Source organism: Mobula hypostoma, chromosome 15 (genome assembly GCF_963921235.1).
Source record: "Mobula hypostoma chromosome 15, sMobHyp1.1, whole genome shotgun sequence".
NCBI classification, from domain to species: domain Eukaryota; kingdom Metazoa; phylum Chordata; class Chondrichthyes; order Myliobatiformes; family Myliobatidae; genus Mobula; species Mobula hypostoma.
The window spans coordinates 59,533,948-59,561,803 of NC_086111.1; the positions used below are offsets into that span (position 1 = coordinate 59,533,948).

At 43.3% G+C, this 27,856-nt stretch overlaps 2 long non-coding RNA genes across 2 annotated transcripts; one reads left to right on the forward strand and one right to left on the reverse strand.

The window, feature by feature from the left end:
• Positions 1 to 27,682, forward strand: LOC134356902 (uncharacterized). The gene is made up of 4 exons (XR_010020460.1): positions 1 to 423; positions 665 to 869; positions 17,394 to 17,461; positions 27,624 to 27,682. It is a non-coding gene; the product is annotated as an uncharacterized LOC134356902 (long non-coding RNA).
• On the reverse strand, positions 11,344 to 17,057 carry LOC134356903 (uncharacterized). The gene is made up of 3 exons (XR_010020461.1): positions 16,917 to 17,057; positions 16,452 to 16,809; positions 11,344 to 13,096 (listed from the first exon to the last, which is right to left on the reverse strand). It is a non-coding gene; the product is annotated as an uncharacterized LOC134356903 (long non-coding RNA).
• Positions 27,683 to 27,856: the final 174 nt, after the last annotated feature.

The following is a 27,856-nucleotide window of genomic DNA, read 5'->3' on the forward strand; positions in this document are numbered from 1 at the left end:
TTTGACATATTGTACTCCTCTGCACGCCACTGTTGTAATGCACTGTTATCTGAGTTACTGTCAGCTTGAACCAGTCTGGCCCTTCTCCTCTGACCTCTCTCATTAACAAGCCGTTTTCACCCGCAGAGCTGCTACTTACTGGGTACTCTCTTTGTTTTTGCAGCATTCTCTGTCAGCTCGAGAGACCGCCGTGCACGACAATCTCAAGTGATCAGCAATTTCTGAGGTTCTCAAACCACCCCGTCAGACACCAATTTCACGGTCAAAGTCACTTAGACCACCTTTCTGATGTTTGGTCTGAACCTCATGACCATGTCTGCATGCTCTTAAGCATTGAGTTGCTGTCACGATGGATGATTCGCTATTTGCATTAATGAGGAGGTGTATAGGTGTACCTAATAAAGTGGCCACTGAGGGTAGTTTGTAAGTAATATACTTAGACACATCATACTTCGTAATATAGCATGAATATATATTTTCTCCTTTTTGTGAAATAAAGATAGCAATTCAAAATGGTTTACTGGTTTAACCTTAACAATATACTGCATTCCAATTGCCTCATTTTTTTAAAAGCTGGGGGTGGTTTAAGTAATTCACCAGGGAATTCTTATCTTCCAAAAACATTGAGCTCACCATGATCACATGTTTTGCTTTTGCTTATTAGATTATTGCAGCTGGCTAGTCACTTTGGTGATTACAATATTTATTGCACGTTTGCAAATTGTAAAAGCGCTTGGCTAAATTGGTCTCTGAGATATGCATCGCTGATCTGAATGAGAGACCAACTACTGGGGAGATATAAATTGTTCATCGGTGAAGAATGCAGAATAATCACTTGGCAACTGTGCAAGCTTTTGTGAGATATAAAGGTACGTGCATTAACTATCTGACCTTACAATATGGAGAATCTTTTATCTACAATTGTACTTGGCATTGTTCTAAAATATGTTTATTTGACATTCTTTATTTTGCTGTTGCATTGACAATGGATCACTATTATAGTTCATCCAGTTGACGAAATTCAAGATATATGCTTGCTGAAGAAAAAGCGAAATGTTTAAAAAGAACCTGAGTGGGAGATTCTTCACTCAGAGGGTGGTGTGAGTGTAGAATGAGCAGGATGCAGGTCCAATTCCAACATCTAGGAGAAGTTAGGATAGGTACATGGATGGGAGGAGTATGGAGGGCTACGGTCCAAAGGCGGGCTGATGGGCCTAGGCAGAATAACTGTTCAGCACAGACTAGATGGGCTGAAGAGCCTGCTTCTGTGCTGTAAGGTTGATAGGTTCATGATTGGTCAGGGTGTGAGAGGTTATGGGGAGAAGGCAGGAGAATGGACTTGAGAGGGAAATGGATCAGCCATGATCAAATGGTGGAGCAGATTTTATGGGCTGAATGGCCTAACTCTGATTCCTGTGTCTTATAGTCCTATGGAATAATTTTTAAAATGCGCTTTTTCATGGAAGTGAAACAGAAAGGAGAGAACACTAAATTGCCGAGGAATAAACCTCAGAGGTGCACGAAATAGCCTATTTTAGCAGGAATAAAACTTCCATGAGAGGAGCGCCCTTTCAGTGCCTTTGGAGTGCAGGATCAGCTAATCAATAGTAACCCTCATGAAGAATTGGTGTGAGAGGAAGAAGAGGGTGCTGAACCATGCTGAACCACCTGGAAAAACTGTGTGTGAAAAAGCTAGACAATCACTTCGGTATCAGTTGTACATTTGCGGATACATTCTGTTATTTGTACACATCTGTTAGTCAAAAATTTATGGAAAGAAATTTGCATTTTTATACTGATGAAAAGATGAATATTTTATATGATAATGGCTTTGTGCCTTGGGCATTTCAATCCTCCTGTGAAGAAATGAGGTTTAACTATTCTAGCAGTTTTACAGTCCCATGTGAAGTCGAAAGCCCATCAGGTTGGAAAGCTATTTTTTGTCTTTCCCCTCTCCTTCCAAGTGTATACAACATTTAGATTCAAAACAAAAGAAATTTTTTAAATGACCTGATTTTCTAGACAGCAATAATTACAATACAAAAGAGTAGATCTTCTGAACACTGAGATTTGATCACAAAGAGTCTGAACCATTACAGGCCTGGGCCCAACCTCTCTAGAACCAAATAGCCACCAAAAAGGTGCCTCACTTTGAATTGTTGAATGCAGAACTCCCAATATTGGGATGACTCAGTAATAGCAAAAAGAGTCCTGATGGATGCAGGAATAATCCAAATTAGTTTGCAAGGTTAACTGAGTCTGATAAAACAAAAACACATTCAGTGGTCACTTTGTTAGGTGTACATCAGCTTGCTAATGCAAATATATAATCAGTCAATCATGTGGCTGCAACTCAGTTCATAAAAGCACGCAGACATGGTCAAGAGGCTCAGTTGTTGTTTGGAGCAGACATCAGAATGGGGAAAAATGAGATCTAAGTGATGTTGACAGTTCAATGATTGTTGGTACCAGATGGTTTGAGTATCTCAGAAACTGCTGATATCTTGCGGTTTTCACACACAACGGTCTCTAGAGTTTACAGGGAATGGTGCGAAAAACAATAAAGATCTAGCAAGCAGCAGTTCTGTGGGCCTTGCTAATGAGAGAGGTGAGAGGAGGATGGCCAAACTGCTTCAAGCTGACAAGAAGACGACAGGTGGAATGAGAGGAAGCTGTGAGGAGGAACATCTTTGAATGTTGACCCTGGAAGTGGATGGGCTACAGCAGCAATAGACCCCATTGCACCCCTCTCCTGTACCTAATAAGGTGGCCACTGAGTGTATTTTTGTACCTGTCTTATTTCACCTGCATGACCCACTAAACTGGTCAGAGCTAGCTTGATACATTAAGTTAAGTAATCTCAATATAGGCAACTGGAATATTAAGAAGCTCCTCTCTTAGATGTTTCGGATACAGAGGTGTAAGTAATTTTAAAAATGGCAATGCTGTGGTTTTGACATCAAATTATTGCCTTAACAGCATTAAATGTTTCTCAATGTCTATCTCATTTCACCTTATCGTTCTCATTGTAACTTATCACCAGTGTACTTTGATTGCCACTTCCAGAAATAAGGCATTCGTTACAATTAGCAACTTGGAATGTAATGTTAGCATTCATTTCAAGAGGGCTAGAATATAAAACCAAGGCTTTATAAGGCACTGGCGAGGCCTCACTTGGAATATTGTGAACAGTTTTCGGCCCCTTATCCAAGAAAGGATGTGTTGACATTGGAAAGAGTTCAAAGGAGGTTCATGAAAATGATCTGAGGAATGAAAGGCTTATCATATGAGGAGCGATTGGTGGTTCTGCTCCTGTACTCTCTGGAATTTAGAAGAATGAGGGGGGAATCTCATCAAAATTTATAGAATGTTGAAAGGCCTAGATAGAGTGGATGTGGGGAGTCTAGGACCAGAGGGCACAATCTCAGAATAGAGGGACATCCATTTAGAATGGAGATGAGGAGAAATTTCTTTAGCCAAAGGGTGGTGAATCTGTGAAACTGGTTGCCACTTTTGGCTGTGGAAGTGGAAGTTGATAGGGTCTCAATTAGTCAGGTCATGAAAGGTTATGGGGAAAATGCAGGAGAGTGGGCTTGAGATGGAAATGGATCAGCTTTGCTTAAATGGCAGAAGAGGCTCGATGGGCCAAATGGCCTAATTCTGCTCCTATGTGTTATGGTCTGATGGATTAGTTCTAAAATGTATTTTTCATGGAATAATAGTAGTTCTCACCTTAATTACTCATACAGAAAAATAAATTGCTCTGACATAAATTCCATAGCTACCAAACGTGGAACTTAAACTTTGAGGGCATTGTGTAATATTTGAGCCAGCTAATTTTGAACTTGATCTTGGCTTTTCTTTTATTCCAAGCTCACTTTTATGCGCTCAAAACATTCAGTAAAAGGTATTGGCAGTATCAGCAGGGAAATAATGGCTAAAGCAAATGATCAAATTACTGCCCTGATAACGTGTTTCAACATGAAACGTCCACAATTTCTTTCCTGTTTGACCTGCTGCATTCTTCCAACAGATTGTTTGCTGCTCCAGATTCCAGCACCGCTGGTGTCTTGAGTCTCCGTTAAATTACTTAAAGCAGGAATTTGTAGAGAAATAAAATCTCGAGATGAAAGCTCACAGTCCGAAAACATGGAGCATGGTTCTTATAGAAACATAGAAATATAGAAAATAGGTGCAGGAGTAGGCCCTTTGGCCCTTCGAGCCTGCACCGCCATTCAGTACGATCATGGCTGATCATCCAACTCAGAACCCTGTACCTGCCTTCTCTCTATACCCCCTGATCCCTTTAGCCACAAGGGCCTTATCTAACTCCCTCTTAAATATAGCCAATGAACTGGCCTCAACTGTTTCCTGTGGCAGAGAATTCCACAGATTCACCACTCTCTCTGTGTGAAGAAGTTTTTCCTCATCTCGGTCCTAAAAGGCTTCCCCTTTATCCTCAAACTGTCCCCTTATACTCACTTCATTCCCAAGGCTAGACATTGCATTTCCACCCATGAGACATTGTTCCCATAAGGATGATGCACGTTGGGGAATAAGCGGGTTTATTTATTTCATAGGAAAAGCAGAATGTTCGGTCTACACTGCTGAGCCAAGCTCTTCTAATTCCCTTTCCATTCCCAACTCATTATAGATCTGAACATCCTCTGTCTTTTCTTCCTCCCAGCAATGCAGTTGTGTCAGTGCAGCCTTCAGCTTGCTATCATTCCCCAGCTCGCAATCGTCATGGCCACTATGAATTAAATCGAAAACATCCTCTGAATTGGCAGACTTTGCCGATTAACTCCAAAGAGGTGGGATCAGGGATGAGAAAGGATCTGCATCAAGTATTAGTTTTTATGTTGGGAATTACAAACTTCAGTTATGGTATGAGTGCCTCAGAACTGGAGGGTTCGACTTCACCCGTTCAGGAAGCACTGTTTCCTCAATGACTCAGCAAATATGTCAAAAACAGGCTGGTGTGCAGAACTGGGAAGTCCCACACTTCATCTATTTTGAACTGACTAAAGTGTCCTTCGTGAGAGGCACAAGAGGGGAAAGTAATTCAACCTTCCTCTGTCATGAAGGAAAACACAAAACAAGATGCCAAGGGACAATACACGAGTGAAGAATGAACTATACTTTGAGATGAGCAATTATAATCTATGAATTTTTAGAATTTTCCACAACCATTAGTCAAGGGAAAGAAAGGAATGGTTCTTTATTTTTCCCTGTTAAAGATTTTCCCCTCGACTCTTTCTTTCCACTCCCCGTTTTGCACCTGTTTGTTTACCTGACTTCGTCCCCGACACTTCATGTTATGACTCTCTCTTCAACTCCCACAACAATTTACGGCCAATAAAATTATTTAAAGTGATCAGCAAGTGTGTTTTTTGGACTGGAGACTGCAACTATAATGTGCCATGGGGGACTGATGCTGGACCCATTGTCAGTTAAATAAGTAAATTGGATGTGAATGTATAATCCAAAACTAGCAAGCTTGTTGATGATGCTCAACTGCATCAGTAAAAAAGTTTACCAAAATTTATGTGGAATCTTGATCAGCTCGGTAAATTGACCAAAGGATGGCAAATGGCAATTCACTTCAGATAAGTGTGAGGTACTATATTTTGGTAAGTCATACCAGGGTACGGTTTCCACAGTGAACGGGAATGTTAGGGCATATTCTGGAGTTAGGCTATATTGCAAATAATAATTTCACCAGCAACCAATCTTCAAACATGAGCATGGATTGTATGTTAAATTTAAAATGTAGCACTGTGTTGTAATGTGAGCATTACTAAAAATAAGTTAATACTAATTAGGAAAATGGGGGGGGTTCTACTTCCTTTCTTTTTACTTCTGAGGTGCTTTGTATATAGTGTTCCTGCCTTGCCATACGAGTTGTGAAAGCCTCTGTATATATATAAAACGGTTTTGAAGTTTGAGATAAAGTTGTTTCTTGGGCATGAAGTTGTCGAGTGTGCCTTTTTCAAGGCAGGAGTTACCACATATTTTTGGCAACAAGGTAAACTGGTTTTGTGAATGTATTGGCATGTTTTTCAAACGGGAGCTTCATGATGGCTACGTTTGGAACTATCGGCGAATTTCTGGAAGGAAATGAGGACTGGCTGGAGTGTGAGGAAAGGTTGGGACACTTTTTCTGTGCTAATGGAATTACTGAGGAGGCTAAGAAGCGCTCTATTCTCCTGAGTGTGTGTGTGGGGCAAAAACTTACAAGCTAATAAGGAATTTAGCCACACTGCTGAAACCAGGGGACATTCCATATGACGAACTGGTCAAGCTCGTGGGGAACCACTACAATCCGAAACCTTCTGTGATAGTCCAACGGTGTAAGTTTCACAGCCGTTTCAGGAAGCCAGGTCAGTCTGTGGCCAATTTCGTGGCCGAGATTCAGCAGCTGTCGGAACATTGTGATTTCGGAGCAGTGTTGGAAGACATACTCTGTGATAGATTGGTATGCGGCATTAATAATGACGGCATACAATGCCGCCTGTTAGGGGAAACCCCACCGCTCACTTTCAAGAAAGCCTTAGAGATTGCCCAAGGCATGGAGATGGCTGCTAATAATGTCAAGGATATCCAGAAAGGACATGGGGGGTCGCAGTTGGCGGCAGTGCACCAAGTCAGGAGAGAGACTGGTAAACAGGCAAAGCGGGTGGAATGTTTCCAGTGTGGAGGGACGCACTATGCAAATGATTGCAAATTCAAAGACACTGTCTGTCATGCTTATAGCAAAAAGGGACATTTAGCTAAAAAGTGCAGAAGTTCAAAGGGTAAGATTAAGCCTGGGCAGGGGAAAGCTCGACAGGCTCAGGCAGCCACACATTATCTAGAAGAAGCAGATGAAGAGACAGCATGTGCCTACAACATGTTTGGAGTGGAAACGGATGAGGAACCACCTGAACCATATTATGCCATAGTCACTGTCGGGGGAAAGGACATTAAGTTTGAGATTGATTCAGGGGCTACTGCATCAGTCATTAGTGAGAAGACCTACAGGAGGACATGGGGGTCCAACCTGCCTCCCATTAGACCGTCAAAGCTCAAACTCAGGACCTATACGGGGCAGCCCATACCTCCTTTAGGGGTGTTATGTGTGGATATTTCAGCCGGGGGTCAGAAGGCTGAAGCCAGGCTAATGATAGCTAAGGGCAGGGGGCGCAGTCTTTTGGGTCGCGACTGGCTTCGCAAAACCCGGCTAAACTGGCATGAAATTAAGTATGTGCACACATGACGAGGACATTCTGCAGCGGTACAGTGACGTTTTCAGGGATGAGCTGGGAGCACTGAAGGGCGTGACAGTGAAACTCCATGTCGACCCTGAGGCTACACCACGTTTTTTTAACCCCAAGTCGGTGTCCTATGCCATGAAAGGCAAAGTCGAGGAGGAGCTGGAACGGTTACAGAGGCTGGACATTATTGAGCCCGTCCAGTTTTCAAGATGGACGGCTCCCATTGTTCCAGTTTTGAAGGCAGACAAAACGGTGAGGATATGTGGGGATTATAGGCTTACGGTGAATCAGGTCTCTAGACTGGAGAAATACCCATTGCCACGGGTGGATGACCTGTTTGCGACCCTGTCAGGGGGTAAGCTGTTCACAAAGCCGGACATGAGCCACGCCTACCAACAACTGCTGCTCAACGAGGATTCAAAGGTGTACGTCACAATAAATACGCACAAGGGATTATTCAAGTACAATCGCCTGGTGTTTGGAGTGGCGTCCAGTCCTGCCATTTTCCAAAGGGCAATGGACACTTTGCTGCAGGGGATTCCACACGTAGCAGTGTACCTTGATGATATTTTGATCACGGGGGCTACGGAGGAGGAGCATCTGGCTAATTTAGAACGGGTGCAGAAGAGGCTCTCAGACACAGGGCTGCGGTTGAAACGTGGAAAATGTGTGTTCCTGGCATCGAGTGTGACTTACCTGGGACACAAGATCACAGCTGAGGGGCTTTGCCCTGTGGAGGACAAAGTGAGAGCTATTAAGGAAGCCCCAAGCCCCAAGACCATCATAGAACTCAGATCATTTTTGGGCATGGTGAATTATTATGGTAAGCTTCTTCCTGACCTCTCAAGGGTTTTGACCCCACTGTATAAGCTGCTTCACAATGACACTAAGTGGCAGTGGGGTGAAGAGCAGGAGAAAGCTTTCAAGGAAGTGAAAGAACTTCTCCACTCAGCGAAGCTGCTTGTTGACTATGACCCAGACAAGGAGATCACCCTGGCATGTGGTGCCTCGCCCTATGGAGTCAGGGCAGTCCTCTCACATGTAATGGAGGACCGTTCAGAGAAGCCTATTGGTTTTGCTTCACGTACCCTGACAGCTGCAGAGAGGGAATATTCACAGCTAGGCAAACAAGGTCTGGCCATTGTTTTTGCGGTCAAATGCTTTCATCAGTACCTTTATGGACGCGTATTTACAATTTATACGGACCATAAACCACTGATGAGCCTGTTCAGTGAGACTAACTGCATCCCAGCACTAGCCTCAGCCAGGATACAGCATTGGGCTCTTACATTGTCAGCCTACCAGTATACTGTAGTATACAGAGCAGGTCGACTACCTTTACCTGAGACACCTGTTGCTACATATGTGCCTCCAGAGACTGTGTTTTCATTGGAGAGGTTGTCAGAGACACCCGTAAAGGTGACCCAGATCAGGCAGTGGACAGAGAAGGACCCTGTCCTGTCCCAAATCAAGTCTTTTCTTTTACAAGGTTAGCGCAGAGTTATGGAAGGAAAGGAACTGAGGCCTTATGCCAAACGCAAGACAGAACTCAGTCTGCAGGATGGCTGCATTTTCTGGGGGGCGAGGGTCATCGTGCCTCCCCCTGGCCGTTCACAGATTGTGGAGGAAATTCATGAGACTCATCCAGGGGTGTCTCGGATGAAAAGCCTTGCAAGATCCTACGTTTGGTGGCCAAGAATGGATCAGGATCTGGAGAACAAGGTAAAATCATGCACACAATGTCAGACTAATCAGAATGTGCCACCACCAGCTCCTTTGCACCCATGGGAGTGGCCAGACCACCCCTGGTCTAGGCTACATTTGGACTTTGCTGGCCCTTTTATGGGGCAGATGTTTCTTGTCATGGTAGATGCACATTCTAAATGGATCGAAGCTCACATCATGAGCAACATCACAGCCCCCTCAACCATAGACAAACTCTGGTAGGTGTTTGCAGTCCACGGGCTGCCTGACACTCGGGTCACTGATAATGGCCCGACATTCACCAGTGAGCTGTTCAGTGAATTCATGCAGCAGAATGGCATTCATCACATTTGGATGGCCCCTTTCCACCCAGCCTCCAATGGTTTAGCTGAGTGGGCTGTTCAGACAGTGAAGGAAGGCCTGAAGCAGATGACAGGGGACTCTCTTAGCATTCAGCTTTCACGTTTCCTGTTTAAATACCGCCTCACGCCACAGACTACGACTGCCCGCATTCCAGCAGAGATGCTGATGGGGGCGTAGGCCCAAGTCAAGATTGGACCTGCTGCGCCCGGACATGAAGGCAAAAGTGGAAAGAAAGCAGGAAAGGCAGAAGGAGGGACATGATCAACATGTGTGAGAGAGGCAGTTAAAACCGGATGACAATGTCCATGTGAGAAACAATCAGCAATGGCTGCCTGGGGTTGTTCTTAAGCAGAGTGGTCCCGTCTCCAATGTTGTGAAGCTGAGTGATGGGCGTGTTTTCCGCAGACATCAGGACCATGTGTGCCTGCGTCATGATACCGGCTCAGAGGCAGACAGTTCCATGGAGTTCCCATTTGTGAGACAGACTACGGTGGAAGCATGTCCACCAGTGACTTTGCCAGAGGGAGAGACGCTGGCAGAGGGGTCAGGATCCCCTGAGGAGGATAGACATTCTCATGCAGACACGCAGACACACAGACCCCTCTCATGCCCCCAAAACCAGATCCACCCAAAACACCCTCACCAGCAGTGCCTGCTGGGTCACCGGGGATAGTGTGCAGATCACAGCGCACTTGCAAACCTCCTGACAAACTGAATCTTTGACGGAACAGTTCTTTTTTATATTGTTGTTAGATTGAATGTTGAATCCATCACATTTTCCAGATGTTTTGTATTGATAAACTGTTGCTGAGATACTAGTATAAGTTTTCAGGGGTATACAAGTTAACAACACCACTGTTTTTATTTCCTAGTTTTTACATTTGGGGAATGTTGGATTTTAAAGGGGGAGAAGTGTTGTAATCTGAGCATTATTAAAAGTAAGTTAATACTAATTAGGATAATGGGGGGTTCTACTTCTGTTCTTTTTACTTCCAGTGTGCTTTGTATATAGTGTTCCTGCCATGCCGTACGGGTTGTGGAAAGCTGCTGTGTATACATAAGGTTTTGAAGTCCGAGATAAAGTTGTTTCTTGGGCATGAAGTTGTCAAGTGTGCCTTTTTCAAGGTAGAAGTTACCACACACTGAACAATAGTTTTCAGGGATCTGTACATTGGAGGTGATTGCAAACCAGACAATGCTGATTAACATTCATTTTGGGTGTCTGGAGTGTGGGTGCAAAGAAGTTGTGTGAAAACAATATGTAATTCAAAGGAAGCATTGTAGATACATTGTAACTATAGAATTGTCCTGCTGTTAACTTTGATCTTTAGCATATAAAAATATCATGAAATATTGGGTTGGGAGGCCTCTTCCTCCAAGAGTGTCTCAATATGATCCCTGTGTTTGTTTTTATTGAATAAAGCAATTCTATATCTGCTGGCTTCTGTGTCTTTCTGGTGATTTTGTTCATGTCACAACAGTAAAGCCTTAGGGAGTGTTGTAGAGTGGAGGTACCTGGGGGTACAAGTGCGTAGTTCTCTGAAAGCGATGTCACAAGTGGATAGGGTGGTGAAGAAGACTTTTGCCATGCTGGGCTTTATCAGTCAGACTATGAAGTATAGGAGCTGGGACGTTATGTTGTAATTGTACAAGACATTGGTGAAGTGACACCTGGTGTATTGTACATGATTTTGGTTATCTTCTTATTGGAAATCTGACTTTAATCTGAAAAAAGTGCAAAGAAGATTGATGAGAACGTTGCCAGAACTTAAGGACCTGAGTTATATGGTGAGGATGGGCCGGTTAGCTCTTTATTCCTTGGAGCATAGGAGACTGAGAGGTCAGCTTATTCAGGTGCATAAAATCATGAGGGGCATTAATAGAGTGAATGCACACAATCTTTCTCAGAGAAAGGGAATCAAAAACTGTAGGGGAGAGCTTTAAGGTGAGAGAAGAAAGATCTAAAAGCTACTTTTTAAAATTTTATTTATTGAGATACAACGTGTAATAGGCCTTTCAGACCCTTCGAGCTATGGTGCCCAGCAAACTCTGATTTAATTCTATCCCAATCATGGGACAATTTACAATGACCAATTAACCTTCCAATCAGTACGTCTTTGGACTGTGGGAGGAAACCCACGCTCTCACGGGGAGAATGTCCAAACTCCTTACAGGCAAGAATCAAATCCAGGTAGTCTGTATTGTAAAGCGTTGTGCTAACCACTACATTACCATGCCTGAAGGACAACTTCACACAGAGGATGGTGTGTAAATGGAACAAACTGTCAAAGGAAAAGGTAGAGGTAGGTACAGCACAGCATTTAAAAGATATTTAGACAGGTATGTGGTAAAGGAAAGTTTAGAAATTGAGCCAAGCACAAGCAATTGGGACAGCTTTGATGGCCAACCTGGTTGGCATGTATATACTGGGCCAAAGGACCTGTTTTCTGTGCTGTTTACTGTATGACTCTTTAACTCTACTACACAATAAACTTCCACAAAAGGCATCGTGTTGATGAGCAGATTAAATACTCATTTATGTTGCTTGGAAGATTTGCATTGTTCAAGGTGCTAGTGATAACTACCATGTTTTCTTTCACAATATTGCTAAGCAATTATGCAACTCCACCTGAAGGAACAAGAGTTTGAGGCTACGTCTACACTACGCCGGATAATTTTGAAAATGCCGGTTTCGAGTAAAAACGACAAGCGTCCACACTAAGCGTTTTTCAAAATACCTCCGTCCACCTTAGACGGATATTTGGGCGAATCTCCTCCTACTGAGCATGTATTTCATGTATTTCATCTGAAAGATACTACACTCTCTCAATTCACTGGAATGCTCACCTCAAAGTTACTGTCAGGTCTCTATAACGTGGGGTTTGAGTCTGCAACATGAGCAGAATTGGGTTTAATGTCACTGGCAACTGACATGTAATTTGTTGCTTGAGAATGCTACCTTCTGAACCTTGCGTGCGTTGCAAAATTTAAAGTAGTATTTTGTTGATTGGAATGGGCAATGGTGAACAGGCGTCAACAGCAGGAATGGTTTGCTGAAAGTACTGGACTGGAGCATGCTAAAAACTGGCCTGGTGTCCTATGGGGAAAGGAGACATGAGAGAATGCAGATGCTGGAACCTGGGGTGACAAACTAAATGCTGGAGAATCTCAGTGGGTCATTTCCATCCACGGATGCTGCCTGACCTGCTGTGTTTCTCCAACATTCTGTCTTTTGTTCTGTGGAGAACATTTGACTGGTTGCAGAATACAGTCCAGACTTCCCTGTGTGTGCACTGAAGCATGGAAGAGTCCAGGATTGATTCCTAACCTTTAAATCTTGGAGCTTTGGATAAAATTTGAATTAGCTTAATTTCTGGCATACAAAAAATCAAACCCACCCATTCGTTTGAACTAAAAAGAAAGAATTAATCAATATTAATATTTTCATTCATTTACATAAACTATATTTTAAAATAAATGCATTATCATCAGCAATGTTTACAGAGAGTAGAAAAGGCCTTGTGGATTGGAGGGAGGAGAAAGGCGAGCAGGAAATCGGGGTGGGAAAGTTCTGAGCACTTTTACAGAGAGAAGGATGGGAAGGAATGACTGAGACAAAAAATAATAATAACCACAAGGGATTCTGCAGATGCTGGAAATCTTGAGGGGGAGATCTTCAACGGCGACTGTTTATCCCTCTCCATAGATGCTGCCTGACCTGCTGAGTTCCTCCAGCACTTCGTCTGTGTTGCAAAAACTATTAAGACATCAACCTGAAAGTGGGTAGACATCAGACTGTTAGGGTGGAATGATGCTGACTGTTTAAAGCCTGTAATAGTCAAGGTCCTGGTGAGCACAATAGAAAATTAGATGAGATTAGAATTATTAAATGGAATTGTATTGACTTTATTAGTTACATCCTTCATATGCATGAGGAGTAAAAATCTTTACGTTACGCCTCCATGTAAATGTGCATTGTGCAATTTATAGTAATTTATAATAAACAGTATGTACAGCAGGATAGTCAATATAACATAGAAATACAGTCGTGTCAGCATGAATCAAGCAGTCTGATGGCCTGGTGGAAGAAGCTGTCCCGGAGCCTGCTGGTCCTGGCTTTTATGCTGCGGTACCGTTTCCCGGATGGTAGCAGCTGGAACAGTTTGTGGTTGGGGTGACTCAGGTCCCCAATGATCCTACAGGCCCTTTTTACACACCTGTCTTTGTAAGTGTCCTGAATAGCGGGAAGTTCACATCTACAGATGTGCTGGGCTGTCCGCACCACTCTGCCACATACTCCAGGATATAATTGTGATGGTATTGGTTTTGCTGCCCATGAAATTTTGAACTCGAAGATCTTAAGCCCTATCCACTGTAGATACAATAGCTACGGGTACCCTCACTAAGGGGAAGTTATACTATAGCCACCTACTCTTCAAAGACTTGATCACTTCCCTGTTTGTAACAAAGTAGCCTTAAACACAGTTCATTTATTTTAGTGATACATTTTAAATTTAGATAAAATTCAAGATTCACAGTGCTTTTATTATCAAAGTATGTATTTAGTACACAACCCTGACATTCATCTTCCTGCAGACAGCACATAACAAAAAAAAAACTGTGGAAGACCAGTCAAATAAAACATCACACACCCAACGCGCAAGACAAAGAACAAATCCTGCAAACAGCAAACACACAGAGTATCAAACATCAAACTGCAGAGTCTTTGGAAAAGTTCAGAGACGTTCAGTTTAGTTCAGTCCAGCTCAATTGCGTGCTGTGTCGTCCGTTGACCGCAGGCCGCAGAGCCTTGGTCGGCGAGTTGATTGAGAATTAAAGCCAATCATGGGTTCGCGGTCTGCCATTAGGCACACTCCTTTCTTAACCTCACTCTCAACCATGCCAAATTTGCTGGGAGACTGGAAAAGTGCCAGATCACTCAACATGTAAATCACTGGCTCCAGCTGCACGCAGATTAGTAGTAGAAGTGTGTTTAAAAGAGGAAGAAGAAGTAGTTTCGTGAATTGTCTGCAGGACATCACATACATGCAAAAAGGTTCTGGAAAAGGGCCAATAACATCATGATGGATCCCACCCATCCTGCTCATGGACTGTTTGTTCCACTCCCATCAGGGAGGAGGCTACGTAGCATCCACACAGGATCAACGGACTCAGAAATAGTTACTTATCCCAAATAGTAAAGCAGATCCATACCTCCACCTACTAGCTCCACCACTACTTTATTTCCCATCAGTAACCGTATGTACAGCCTCGTGTCATTTTATGGATATACAATCGATGTATATAAGCTATTTTATATATTTATATTTACTTATTGTGTTTTATTAGTATTATTATTGTGTTCTCTATCTTTTTTTGTGCTGCATCAGATCTGGAGTAATAATTATTTCATTCTCCTTACCCTTGTGTATAGGAAATGACATTAAAGGATCTTGAATTTTCATGTGCTAAGTGATAGTATCAGTCTAGCCTGCAAGCTTCTTTGAACTAAATAACGTAGCCAGTGTTGCCTGGTTTGGTGCAGGCCAATTAACATGACCCTATTGTCTTGCACTGCATCTCTTGATCAGCCAGCCCCATGCTGTGGGCCAGCAGCCTGTGTTCTGCAGACAGCGGTTCGTTTGCAAAGCTTCAGACTGATTATTGCTTGCAATTTACATTTAGAGCTGAAGACTGGTTCTTGTTTATGACAAGTAGCTCAACAAGGAGTATTGGTTGGGAGCTTAACTTGCTCAAAAACAACTCTTCGGCCCCTGGAAGAGTCAGCTGCTGTGTTACAAAGCTGAGCTCGGCAAAAAGACCCCTGGGCCCTGGACAATGACTGTCCATCACACAATGAAATTCCTTGCTTGCATGAAGGCCACAGAGTAAATAGTATAGATGGTAATAAACACAACAGTAAGTACAGTAATGCATGCTTAAAAATGGAATGCTGCAAAGGATACTCGTGCAGACTGCACCAGTGCAAAAAGAAATTCTAAAGTGACAAAAAACTTCGAGGTAGAATTAAAGATTCAAAAGCATGGCACTAATTGTGTAAAATTCAATTTTACCCAGACCATAACAAGCTTGTCTCCAAGAGGACTACAATCTTGTCGTGGGGTTTGGAGGCTTGCATGCCTCGATGACCTGGAGAGCTATGTTGGCTGGAGTCAGGGCCTTGTGCAATTTCAACCAGAAACAAATACTAGCGTGTTATGGTCTCCTCCAAGAGGTTCACAACCTTGTCGAGGTTTGGAGGTTTTGCCTGCCTCAACGACCTGGAGAGTTATGTAGGGTTATCCAAGCCAAACAGGTCAAAAGGTGGAGGCTAGATTAAGAGTGGCCCACCAGTCCTCCAGAGTTGGGGGTTCAGCTCAGGGCTAACAACCCTGACTGGTCAAAAAGCAATTGTTATGGAGACAGCAATGAAGAACCCTTCTGTAGAGATAGACACGGAAGACCTTCGTTGCTCTCCTAAGTATCATCTGCGTATTGGGCAGTAATTAAGCTTAGTGCCCATTACACTGCTGCTGTTTAGGACAGTAATGAAGTCTCTCCATTTCTGTCTGTTGGCACCTCAGATGCAGAAGGATTCCTCACTGCTGACTCCATAATAGTTTTGTTTTACCAGTTAGAGTCGTTAGCGCTGAGCTGAACCCCCCAACCTGGAGGACCAGTGGACTGCTCTTAATCTGGCCTCTACCCTATGACCTGTTTGGCATGGGTAACCCTTCCAAGAGCCAATGAATAAAACCCTAACTACAGCCAACGTAGCTCTCCGGGTCATTGAGGCACGCAAACCTCCAAATCACGACAAGGCCTCGGGGAGGAGACCATAATAAGCTAGCATTTATTTCCGGCTGAAGTTGCATTAAAAGTGAAATTGGACCATGGGGTTTTTGATCATGATCTATGTCAGTAACTGGCCTCAGGCTCAAACTTACTCGCAATTTCATAAAATGTACTCAAGCTTATGGAAGAGTTTTGATGCCCGCCCACCTAACCCGGGTGCAAGGCTGGATCGCTCCAAGCACCAAGCCAATTTGGTGAGATCAAGAACGGCTTTGGGCTGTGCGGCCCAGGTGTGTCACTGCACCGGGACCTGGGTCTAGAGTAAGGCATTACCTGGTGCTTAGACAATTGAAACGCCGGCCCAGATAGACTGGAAAGCTCGAGTACGGAGGCGAGTGTGGGCTGATTTTGCTCACTCTCCTGTGATGTTCATTCCTCTCTCCGGTGGATGTCGGCTCTGCGAGTTTAGCAGCGTTTTTGCCCCGCTAATATGATGAAATGAGATCAAGGCTTGGGCCTACTACTCCAACTGTTCTGGGAAGCGGATCCAAGGACCCTGACCGGTTCGAAATGCTGTCGTTTATGTCTATTGTTTGCGCGATGTGTGATTTTTTTTTTCACTCTTTTTCAGCACAGTAGTTACAGTCTTTTTTTTCAATTGGGTTCTTCGGGTTTCTTGCTTTGCAGCTGCCTGTAAGCAAACAAACCTCAAGGTGTTTAATTTATACATTCTTTGATAATAAATTTATTTTGATTAATTGATTGAATTATTCGTACAATGCTTATATTTACACTCACATCAACTGGAGTTCAAATCTCCCGACTCTAATTACAACTTCAGTCTAACAAGAACATCCCACTTCACTCACAATTTGAAAGGACTTTCTGGTGGCTTTGGGTGACCTGAGTGGAGAGCTTCAGATCTTAGTTAGGCTGCTCAAAAACCTTCCAAACTCCACAGCGAGTATTTAAACTAACAGTGAGGTGTTTTCTCACTATTAATCTAGTATTTAGTTTCTGTAATACTCTTCATGTTTTTATTTAGTAGCAGTGGACTATTGCAGGAGGTGTTGTTATGGCTACAACTGGTTTAAGTGGAACAAGTTGTTCCCTTGCCCTCTATGTTTACAACGGACCTCGACAGGCATTCCAAGCTAAAGACTTTTTTTGTTAACGGCAGCAAACTGGAATCTCCCTATTTTGCAGCGAAACGCAATTGCTTGATGTGGACAGATAAAGTAATCTCGCTCTTACAGTTGTACCCTTCCCTTACAGTTTTCACGTCCTTGCCAACGAGCTAAATGCTGTGCGTCCGCTAGTGATCCAATGAGATACGACTCCCGGTAAGTAATCAGTTCACTTCCTTGTCTCCGTGCATCAGCTGCTGACACCTACTGGTGAACGACCAGAACTGCAGTAATTCTCCAGTTCCTGAAACGCAGCTGTCTAAACCAACAGAAACAACACAATTTCTATTGATTAACATTGTCGTGACCTGAGCACGCAGGTTCTTTCTTGTCAGGTACTTGTCTGCTGATTGATACGATTTCAATATTTCCTGTGGGAGCGCATTTCAACCCGGTCAATCCAGTTTCCCCAATAGCTGAAATTCTCTCAAAAGCTCAAAACTTCATCCCAGAATTTCTTCTGCTAAAGTATAATGCATGGCAACCAGAAGTACACATGGTACTCCAGCTGTGATCTAACTCCTGTTTTATATTAATGTCAGGGTCATACCACTAAATCCAAACCAATTCTCAAGTACCATCTGTACCAATCCCATTTACCAGCTTTTATATGGTATGACCCTACTAAGAAAGACAAGTATCTCTCATTCGTTCTTCATCCCATTTACCTATCTGTATAGGATTCCAGTCATCCGGGTCATGCTCTCTTCTTGCTACTATCAGCGGGCAGGATGCCTTAGCTCCCATGCCACCAGCTTCAGGAACAGTTATTACCCCGCAACCATCAGGCCCCTGAACCAATGTGGAAACCTTCCCTCACCTCCACTCTGAACTGACTCCACAGCCTATAGACTCTCTTTCCAGGATTCTGCAACTCAACTCCTCAGTATTATTTATTTACTTTTTTTGTTTATTACTTGCACAATTTGGTCACTTTTGCACATTGGATGTTTGTCCGTATTTGTTTATGTATAGGTTTTCATAAATTCTATTGTATTTCCTTATTTTCCTGTGAATACCTGCAAGAACATGAATCGCAAGATAGTACATGGTGATATATACGTACTTGGACAAAACTTTGAAATTGGAACGTCGTGCTGCTACCCTCAGGGATCCTTGGACATGTACACCAAGGTCTCTCTGTCCTTTAGTGAGTCGTAAGGTCCATATACATCCTGTTGTCAGCATCAGGAGTGTCCTGTAATACATACCACCCTTCGTTATGGAGAATTCACCTTTACACACTCTATGCTGCACAGCCCAGTCAAGCAAATGCAACAGAAAGCGCAGAAAGGCGACTGGCGTCATGGTTCTGGACACCTTTTCGTGAACTTCAGTTCTGAATCTTATTTGCTTACTTTTATTGGTTACGCGATTTGTGGGGTTTTTTTTGGGGGGGTTTGATGGTCTTTTTTTTAATGGATTTTATTAGGATTCTTTGTCTTGGGGCGATCGAGGCGAAAAACCAGAAATTAAGAAAAACATTGAAGGTACAAGTATTTTACAATCTGAAGTTCGTAATGCAATAAATAAGATGAAGAAAGGAAAGGCTGCAGGTCCTGATGAATTATTAGTAGAACAAATTATTGCCCTTGGAGATTATGGAATTGAAAAACTTACTGATTTAATCAATGACATTTATGAGACTAGAATAATACCAAAAGAGATGAAAAAATCAGTATTTATCACTCTTCCTAAGCAAGCTGGAGCAATAGAATGTGAATTACATAGGACCATAAGTTTAATGAGTCATATCACCAAGATACTTCTAAGAATTTTGATGACAAAAGCTAAAAGTAAGATACAAGCTGAAATAGGTAAAGAACAATGTGGTTTTGTGAAAGACAAAGGTACAAGAAATGCGATATTGATGTTAGGGATACTATCAGAACGAGCTATTCAAGTGCAAACAGATTTGTTTGTTTGTTTGTTTTATTGACTACACAAAAGCATTTGATAAAGTGAAGCACAATGAGTTATTTGAAATATTACAGAAAACTCTAGATCCAGATTCGAAAGACCTCTGCCTAATCAGAAATCTGTACTGGGAACAAACTGCCAGTGTAAGAAAAGATGGAGAAGTGTGTCAGTTTACGAAAATCAAGAAAGGTGTTAGACAAGGGTATGTTTTCTCCCCTAATTTATTTGTACGGGGTCTTTCTTTTTTCATGTTAAATTTAAAATGGCTTCTTTGTTATGTTATACTGGGGAATGCTTCTTTGTTATGTTAAATGCTGAAGAAGTCTCTAGCTAGACATTTGCTTGAGTTAGTACAGACAGCAGGGTGCTATTAGCCAATGGGTGTTCATGTATCGTTTTGTTTTTGGATGATAATGCTGTCTCATATGACTGGGGATGGGGTTTTTGGCGGGGAGTCGGGGAAGAGACGGGGAGACGGAGGACGGGGTTTTTGGGGGGGAGTCGGAGGAGAGATGGGGAGGACAGCGGAGAGACGGGGAGTTGGAGGAGAGACGGGGAGGATGGCGGAGAGAAGGGGAGTCAGAGGAGAGACGAGGAGGACGGTGGAGCGATGGGGAGTCGGAGGAGAGACGAGGAGGACGGTGGAGAGATGGGGAGTCGGGGGAGAGACGGGGAGTCGGAGGAGAGACGGGGAGGACGGCGGACGTGCGGAAATGCTCCGGTCGATCACTCCGGGTGGTCCCGAGCCGTGAGTCAACAGGATCCGGGTGGTCGTCAGGAATCGATTGAGCTCCAACGGCGGCGCACGAAGAACTTGGACTTTGATAAATCTTGGCTCCTTTTTTTTCATTACCTCCTTTTCTGTATCAAATTTATATTAATGTTATAGAATTAGTAATATCTATAAAGTGTACTTGGTAAAATGTACTGGGTGTGCTGGCTGATGATTGATGTTTGGGATTGATTCGGGCGGCAACCGACTCCGCGGGAAGCATTGAGGCCGGTGCTGAGTGGGATTTCCCCTAGACATATACGAGCCAATTTTACTGAGCGTTACATATTTAATATATACAGTGAAACAATATTACAAAAAATAAGAGACATCTTGGGAATCAAAGTTAGCAGTGAAAATATCAATAATTTCAGATATGCAGATGACACTGTGTTAATTGCAAGTACGAAGGAAGAACTACAAAACTTAATTGATATAATTGTTGAAGAAAGTGCAAAAATGTGTCTATCTATCAATTGCAAAAAGACAGAATGTATGGTGATATCCAAAAAGAAGGAGAATCCTGTCTGTAGGCTGAAAATAAACGGGGAAGACATAAAACAAGTACAGAATTTTTGCTGTTTAGGAAGCTGGGTGACATCAGATGGCAGGTGCGACATGGACATAAAAGAAGAATAGGGATGGCAAAAGACACCTTTACAAGAATGAAGAGTATACTGACCAATACTAAACTAGGCATGACAACCCACCTCAGAGTACTGAAATGTTACGTTTATCCAGTTATATGGCTCAGAATGTTGGACAATATCTAGTAACATGAGGAAATGAATTGAAGCAGCAGAGATGTGGTTTTTGAGGAGAATGCAAAAGATATCATGGATGAAACAAATATCTAACGAGGATGTCATGAACAGAGCAAACACAGAAAGAGAAATAATCTATGACATCATGAAAAGGCAACGTAATTTCATTGGACATGTGATTAGGAAAGAGGAGTTAGAATGCACAGTAATTATGGGAAAGATTGAAGGGAAGAAAGCAAGAGGAAGACAAAGACAAATGATGATGGAGACAGCAGCCAGAGAACTGGAAATGAATACCAATGAATTGATCCACTTGACCCGAAACAGGAGTGTGTGGGCCATGGCAGTCAAAGCTCAAACTGGGCATGGCACCTGATGAGGATGATGTCTTGGGGCTGCCTGTAAGGAGACGAATCACAAGGTTGTATATAGTCTACATATTAGGATAATAAATGTACTTTGAACTTTGAACACAGAGGGACAGGAAACAGTAGTGTACCGTGGTGTGGGGAATAAATTACTGGCAGATCAGTCAGAGTCCTGGACCACTGATTGAGAGACACGAGTTCAGTCCTATCGTGGCAGGAATGTAAATTCCAGTCATTAGGTAGCACCAGAACTTTTCAACAGAAAGCTGGTCTCATTAATGGAATTGATGAAAGGACCAGGTTGTTGTTAAAAACCTGTCTTTTTAATTAATGTTCTCTCGGGGAAGGGAAATCAGTCGTCCTTACCTGCCTTGGGATACAGATGTGACTCAGACTCGCCAATGTGGCTGACTTGCAACTGCTTCACAGTAGGAGCAACTCGGAATGGTCCAAGGCCTCCTCTTTTGTGCCAAGAGGAGGTCACCCTCAGGGTGGAGGAGCAACACCTTATATTCCATCTGCGTAGCCTCCAACTTGATGGCATGAATGCCGATTCTCCCCCCTCCTCTTTACCTATCCCCACTCTGACCTTTTACCTCTTCTCACCTGCCTACTGCTTTCCCCTGGTGTCCCCCACCCCCCCGCCGCTTCCCTTTCTTCCATGGTCCACTCTCCTCTCCTATCAGATTCTTTCCTCTCCAGCCCTTGGCCTTCCCCGCCCACCTGGGCTCACCTATCACCCTCCAGCTGGCCTCTCTCCCCTTCCCGCTCTTTACTCTGGCATCTTCCCCCTTCCTTCTCAGTCCTGAGGAAGGGTCTTGGCCCGACACGTCGACTATCTACTCACTTTCATAGATACTGCCGGACCTGTTGAGTTCTTCCAGCACTTTGTGTGTATTAAATTTGGGATGGACTTTGATTGACTGAATTAATTTTTTAAAAAAAGAGCAGGAGAATGAAGAAGGATACTTGAGAAAGTCCTCAGCGAACATCAAGAACCTCATCCCCCAGCTGAGTGAGGGAAGAGGTTCTGCCTCAAAATTAGTTCCTTTGGAAAGAATATGGATTCCCAAAATCTTTAACCCCCTCCTTACTGTGTGGTCTGAAACAATGCTGGTAGTTGCCATAATGGTATAATTTTCTCCATGTTTTGAACCATGCTCTTTGCCCTAAATGAGGAACATGCTTGAACATTGCTAGTGTCTTGAGAACTATTTACAATAAAGTACAGGAAGTAATATGTTAATTAAATTTCTTGACATTTGCCTGTTTAGTTTCAGATCTTAAGTGTGTTTTAATATTCTAGCATTGCACTGCAGACTGATCTAGGAGGAAGCTGCCCTCTTAGCCTGAGACCACACAATGGCTTTGATATAGTATTTGGGAACTCAGCCCACTTCGCAGGTATTGAGGAAGACTCTGATGTTCTCATAGGAACCCTTACCCTGAATAGCCAGGACCAATTTCAGGGACAATCTATACTGGGTAGCTGTATAGCAAGGCTGCGTGAACCAACTGAACTGCCATGCTGGAAGATGGACTGGTGACTTCAGGAGAGGGGATATCAGGTGACCCAGGTGATACGGCATGACCAGAGGTTGATGACCCTCCTGGACTCAGAACTCTACCCATTATTTCAACCTTCAATTCCAAGGCCAACTCAGTTGACAACTGTTGAATCTATGGGTGTCTATCTGGCCTCTGCTGCATTCACTCTTTACCTTGGAGCTGGTTCTCTGTCTAATCTGAGTCGGGCTCTGTTCGCTCTGAAGAAGTGAATAAGTGCAGGGGCCATACAGAGCAGAGGCATGTTTTCCTATGAACATTTTAGTGTTTGTAGGAGAATAATCTGCCCACAGGTAGAATCACTCTGCTGACGTGTAGATCTGCCCACAGGCAGAATCAATCCACCGACATGCAGATCTGCCCGTGGGTAGATCACCCCACCAGCGAACAGATCTGCCCGTGGGTAGATCACTCCACTGGTGTGCAGATTTACCTATGGCTAGAATTGCTCCACCAACGTGCAGATCTGCCCACGGGTAGACTGTTAGAGTGATTTTTGGGTTTGGGACATATACATTGAGCAACTGACTTTGGCGACCAGTCTTCGCATCTGAAAATGTATCGTGGACTTAATTTGGAGTGCTGCTCTGAACAATAGGTTCCTAAAAGCTGTGAATCCCAGACCAGACAATGCTGATTAAAATTCACTTGGATGTCTGTGGTGTGGATGTGAACCAGGAGATGTGAAGGTTGTATGTGATTTCAAAGAAAGCATTGTCCATACATTGTAAATATAGAGTTGTCCTTTGATGTTTGGCACATAAAATATCGAGCTCCACGTTGGGCCAGGAGACCTCTCAACTAAAAACATCTCCATATCATGCCTGCTGTACCTTGTTTTGTCAAATAAAGAAGTTGCTTTGTATCTACTAGTAACTTTCTCTAGTGACTCCATTCATACAACAGCATAGATCACTCCACCGATGAGAAAGATCTCTCCACCAGCACGATCTCTTGATATTCCTGAGTTGGATCCCTGCCACCACCTAGAGCAGCAATCTACTCACAAATGACACCTCGCTGATTGGTGAGGTCAGCAATTTTCTCATGAGTGGTAGGTTGCTGTTCAATGAAGACAGTGAGCTATATTGCTGCTCCTTTCAGATCTTCATGTTGTTCCCTAGTGGCAGAGAACAGACATCTAGCTGGATCAGGGAGATACTGCACCAAAGCAGTGGCCCTCACCTCTGCCTCCGTTACGGTTGTCACCTGGATGAGCAGGAACTGTGTCATGATCAGGCAGCATGGTATCATAGCAATTGGCATAACAGTTTACAGTGCCAGCCATCAGCCATCGGGTTCAGTTCCCGAGCACAAGCAGATGCTTGTGAATAAATGTAAGGACTGTTTTTGGTGGTTGCGCCAAAGGAAGGAACCTTTCACCTTGTGGCTGGTGACACAAGTCTAGCATTAGATAAGTGCAAGCATTGTGCCCAGAAAACATCCAATACCCATTACTCACCTGAAAGTGGGTTCTACAATCATTATAGAACTGTTCAGAATCAGTCAGGTTTATCATTGACATGTCACAAAATCTGTTGTTTAGTGATAGCAGTACCAAGTTTCAAAGTGCATTTATTATCAAAGAATGTATAAATTATACAACCTTGAGATTTGTTTGCTTACTGGTAGCCACAAAGCAAGAACCCGGAAAGAAACCAATAAAAAAAACAAATAAATACCAACACCCAACACGCAAGAGAGAACGACAAATCATGCAAACAACAGAAGCCAGCAATAACATCCCAAGCCAAAGTGAGTCCTTAAATCCAAATCCTGGAGCAGTCCGGAGTAGGCCCAAAGCCTTAGTATAAGCTGATCATATTAGCAGGCACAGAGCATAGTTACCAAGGCAGACTTCATAGCCTCAGTGCTATGGAGAGATCAGTGAACATCACAGAGAGCGAGCGAAATCCTGACAACCTGTTTTTCCAGTCTATCTGGGCCGGCATTTAAATTATCCAAATTGCGTATCGTACCTCACAGTGAAAGGCTCCAGGCCTAGATCATGCCGCCCAGCGACTCCCTCGGGCCCAGATTTTGCTGCCCAGACCGAAGCTGCTCTCAAACTCTACAAATCAGCTCAGTGCCCAGAGTGATCCAGCTTTGCACACGGGTCAGTTGTACAGGCATTGGAACTCCTCTGCTTCAACTTCTCCTCTCTGAATGGCTCACTCATCTGCACCGATTCTGCAATGTACCAGCACAGCTCATCCCTCAAACTCACTTTGCTTCCACTCACCTCTTCATTGTTTCTGGTGATAATTTACCACAACTTACTTCAAATAAGGTGTTGTTAGTAATGACTTTAGTCATATTTCTCGCCTTTTGAACTACCAGTGGACTGCCACATATGTTCGGTAGCACCATCTCATGGGTTCCTGGACCGTTCCGAAATCTGATGGCAGAGGGGAAAAGGCTGATCCTAAAATGCTGAGTGTAGGTCTTCAAGACTTCATCACACTTGTCACCTAGACTAACAGCTCCTGTGTCACAGTCCTGTACCTCCTCCTCCACACAGTCTGCTGGAAGAATTTAATAGGTCTAGCAGCATCAGAGAGGAAAGAAATCATTGAGATTTTGAGCCAAAACCCTGCATCAGGATCTGTACTAGAGAATCAGAAGAAACCAACTCTCTTCTCCCCTAATGGCTTCCATTCGTAACTCCCTTACTTACCAGAAACCAGCATTGGTGTTCCTACTTATCTCCCCGCAGCAGCTGGTCCCCATCCACATTCCCCTTCCCCACCTTGCTCCATCTGTTGTCTTTTCCCTCTTCCTCTTTGTCTGCCTCCACCTATCATTTACCTGCCACAATCTTCCATCTCCACCCCAGCATAGAAGTCCTAATGTAGAGTTTCAGCCTGAAATATCAAAAATTTCTTACCTCCTGTTGACCCGCCTGAGTTCTTCTGCAGTCTCTTTTTGTCTTTAGAAATGTTGATTTTCTCAAATGTAATTTTCAGAATAGAATCAATCAGGTTTAATATCACCAGCATATGTCATGAAGTTTGGTATTATTGCACCTGCAGTACATTGCAATATTGAATTGAATTGAATTCTATTGAATTGCACCAACTTTATTTCTTATGCTCTTTACATAAGGGAGGAGTAAAATTCTTTATGTTACATCTCCATCTGAATGTGCAATGTGCAAATTATAGTAACTTGTAATAAATAGTATGTACAGTAAGATATACAACAGAACAGACAATAGAGCTTAGAAATACAATAGTGTCAGCATGAATTAATCAGTCTGACGGCCTGGTGGAAGAAGCTGTCCTGAAGCCTGTTGATCCAGGCGTTAATGCTGTGGTACCGTTTCCCGGATGGTAGCAGCTGGTCAGTTTGTGGTTGGGGTGACTCAGGTCCCCAATGATCCTTCAGGCCCTTTTTACACACCTGTCTCTCTAATTGTCCTGAACAGTGGGAAGTTCACATCCACAGATGCACTGCGCTGTCCACACTACTTTCTGCAGAGTCCTGCAATGGAGGGATACATAATAATAAAGGCTGACTTACTGTCAACATATAAAATAGTTAAATGAAATAAGTAGTGTGAAAAAGTAGTGAGGTAGTATTCATGGGCTCAATGTCCATTCAGAAATCCGATGGCAGAGGGGAAGAAGCTGTTCCTGTGACGAGAGACCTTGACAAGGATGGTTAGGACCCAAGTGCTGGAGTATCTGAGACTAGAATCGAGACACGATACAAGACACAGCGGGGACAGGGTTCTAAACTAGACGCTAGACTACAATCCAAAGTAGACCAAACAGTCCTCAGTTCAGGTGCTCTTTATATATTAAACTCCAAGACATCGCAGTATCCAACGCATCTTCAAGGAGCAGTGCCTCAGAATGGGGGGGCATGCATTATCAATGACTCCCATCACCCTGGGCATGCCTTCTTCTCATTATTACCATCAGGAAGGAGGTACACACCCTCAGCGATTCAGGAATAGCTTCTTCTCCTCTGCCATATGATTCCTAAAAGGACATTGAACCTAGGAACACTACCTCACTATGTTTTGCACTATTTTTAATTTATTATTTATGTGTGTGTGTGTGTGTGTGTGTGTGTGTGTGTGTGTATTTATATATATATATATATATATATATACATACACACATACACTTACTATAATTGATTTACTTATTTATTTTTCACTTTCTATATTATCATGTATTGCAATGAACTGCTGCTGCTAAGTTAACAAATTTCACGACACGTTGGTGATAATAAACCTGATTCTGATTCTGAAAACCCTGGCATCAAAACATGGCCGCCAGTTAGAGGGGCTGGTCCTGAATCTTTAAAGGGGCCTCACCAGCTATGCATATTCCAGAGAGTTAGAGTATCTAAACTTTGGAAGCTGGAGCAGTCAGGTACGTAATATAACAGTTTCTGAATCGTTGAGTGTGTGCCTTCAGGCTCCTGTACCTTCTTCCTGATGGTAGCAATGAGAAGAGGGCATGTCCTGGGTGCTGGGGATCCCTAATGATGGATGTCGCCTTTCTTAGGCATAATATTCACATAATGAATAAACATTATGAAAATATGTTGATAATATATGTGGGCATGTGGCCAAGTGGTTAAGGCATTGGACTAGCTACCTGAAGCTCGTGAGTTCGAGCCCCAGCCGAGGCAACGTGTTGTGTCCTTGAGCAAGGCACTTAATCACACAGTGCTCTGCGATGACACTGTATGGGTCCTAATGCCCTTCCCTTGGATAACATTGGTGTCGTGGAGAATGGAGACTTGCAGCATGGGCAACTGCTGGTCTTCCATACAACCTTGCCCAGGCCTGTGCCCTGGAGAGTGAAGTCTTTCCAGGCGCAGATCCATGGTCTCGCAAGACTAATGGATGATAATATATATTTATCATGTACCAAGTGATTAATGTTCTTTTCTATTAAATTTATTTTCAGATTAACAGTAGGTTGCTAAAGACAGAGACAGATCTATTCTGCAGGACACTAGAACAAGGCAAGTCCAAAGAATTTAATCAGAATGTTCTGCATTCTCACAAGCACTCTACGATTTATGTATACGTTTTGGCTATTTGCTGATTCTCACTGTCTTATTAACTCATTTTCAGGATGCTGCTATCTCCAGGTTTGGCCATGCTCTTCCTGTTGAGGAGCTCCACTGCCGAAACCTG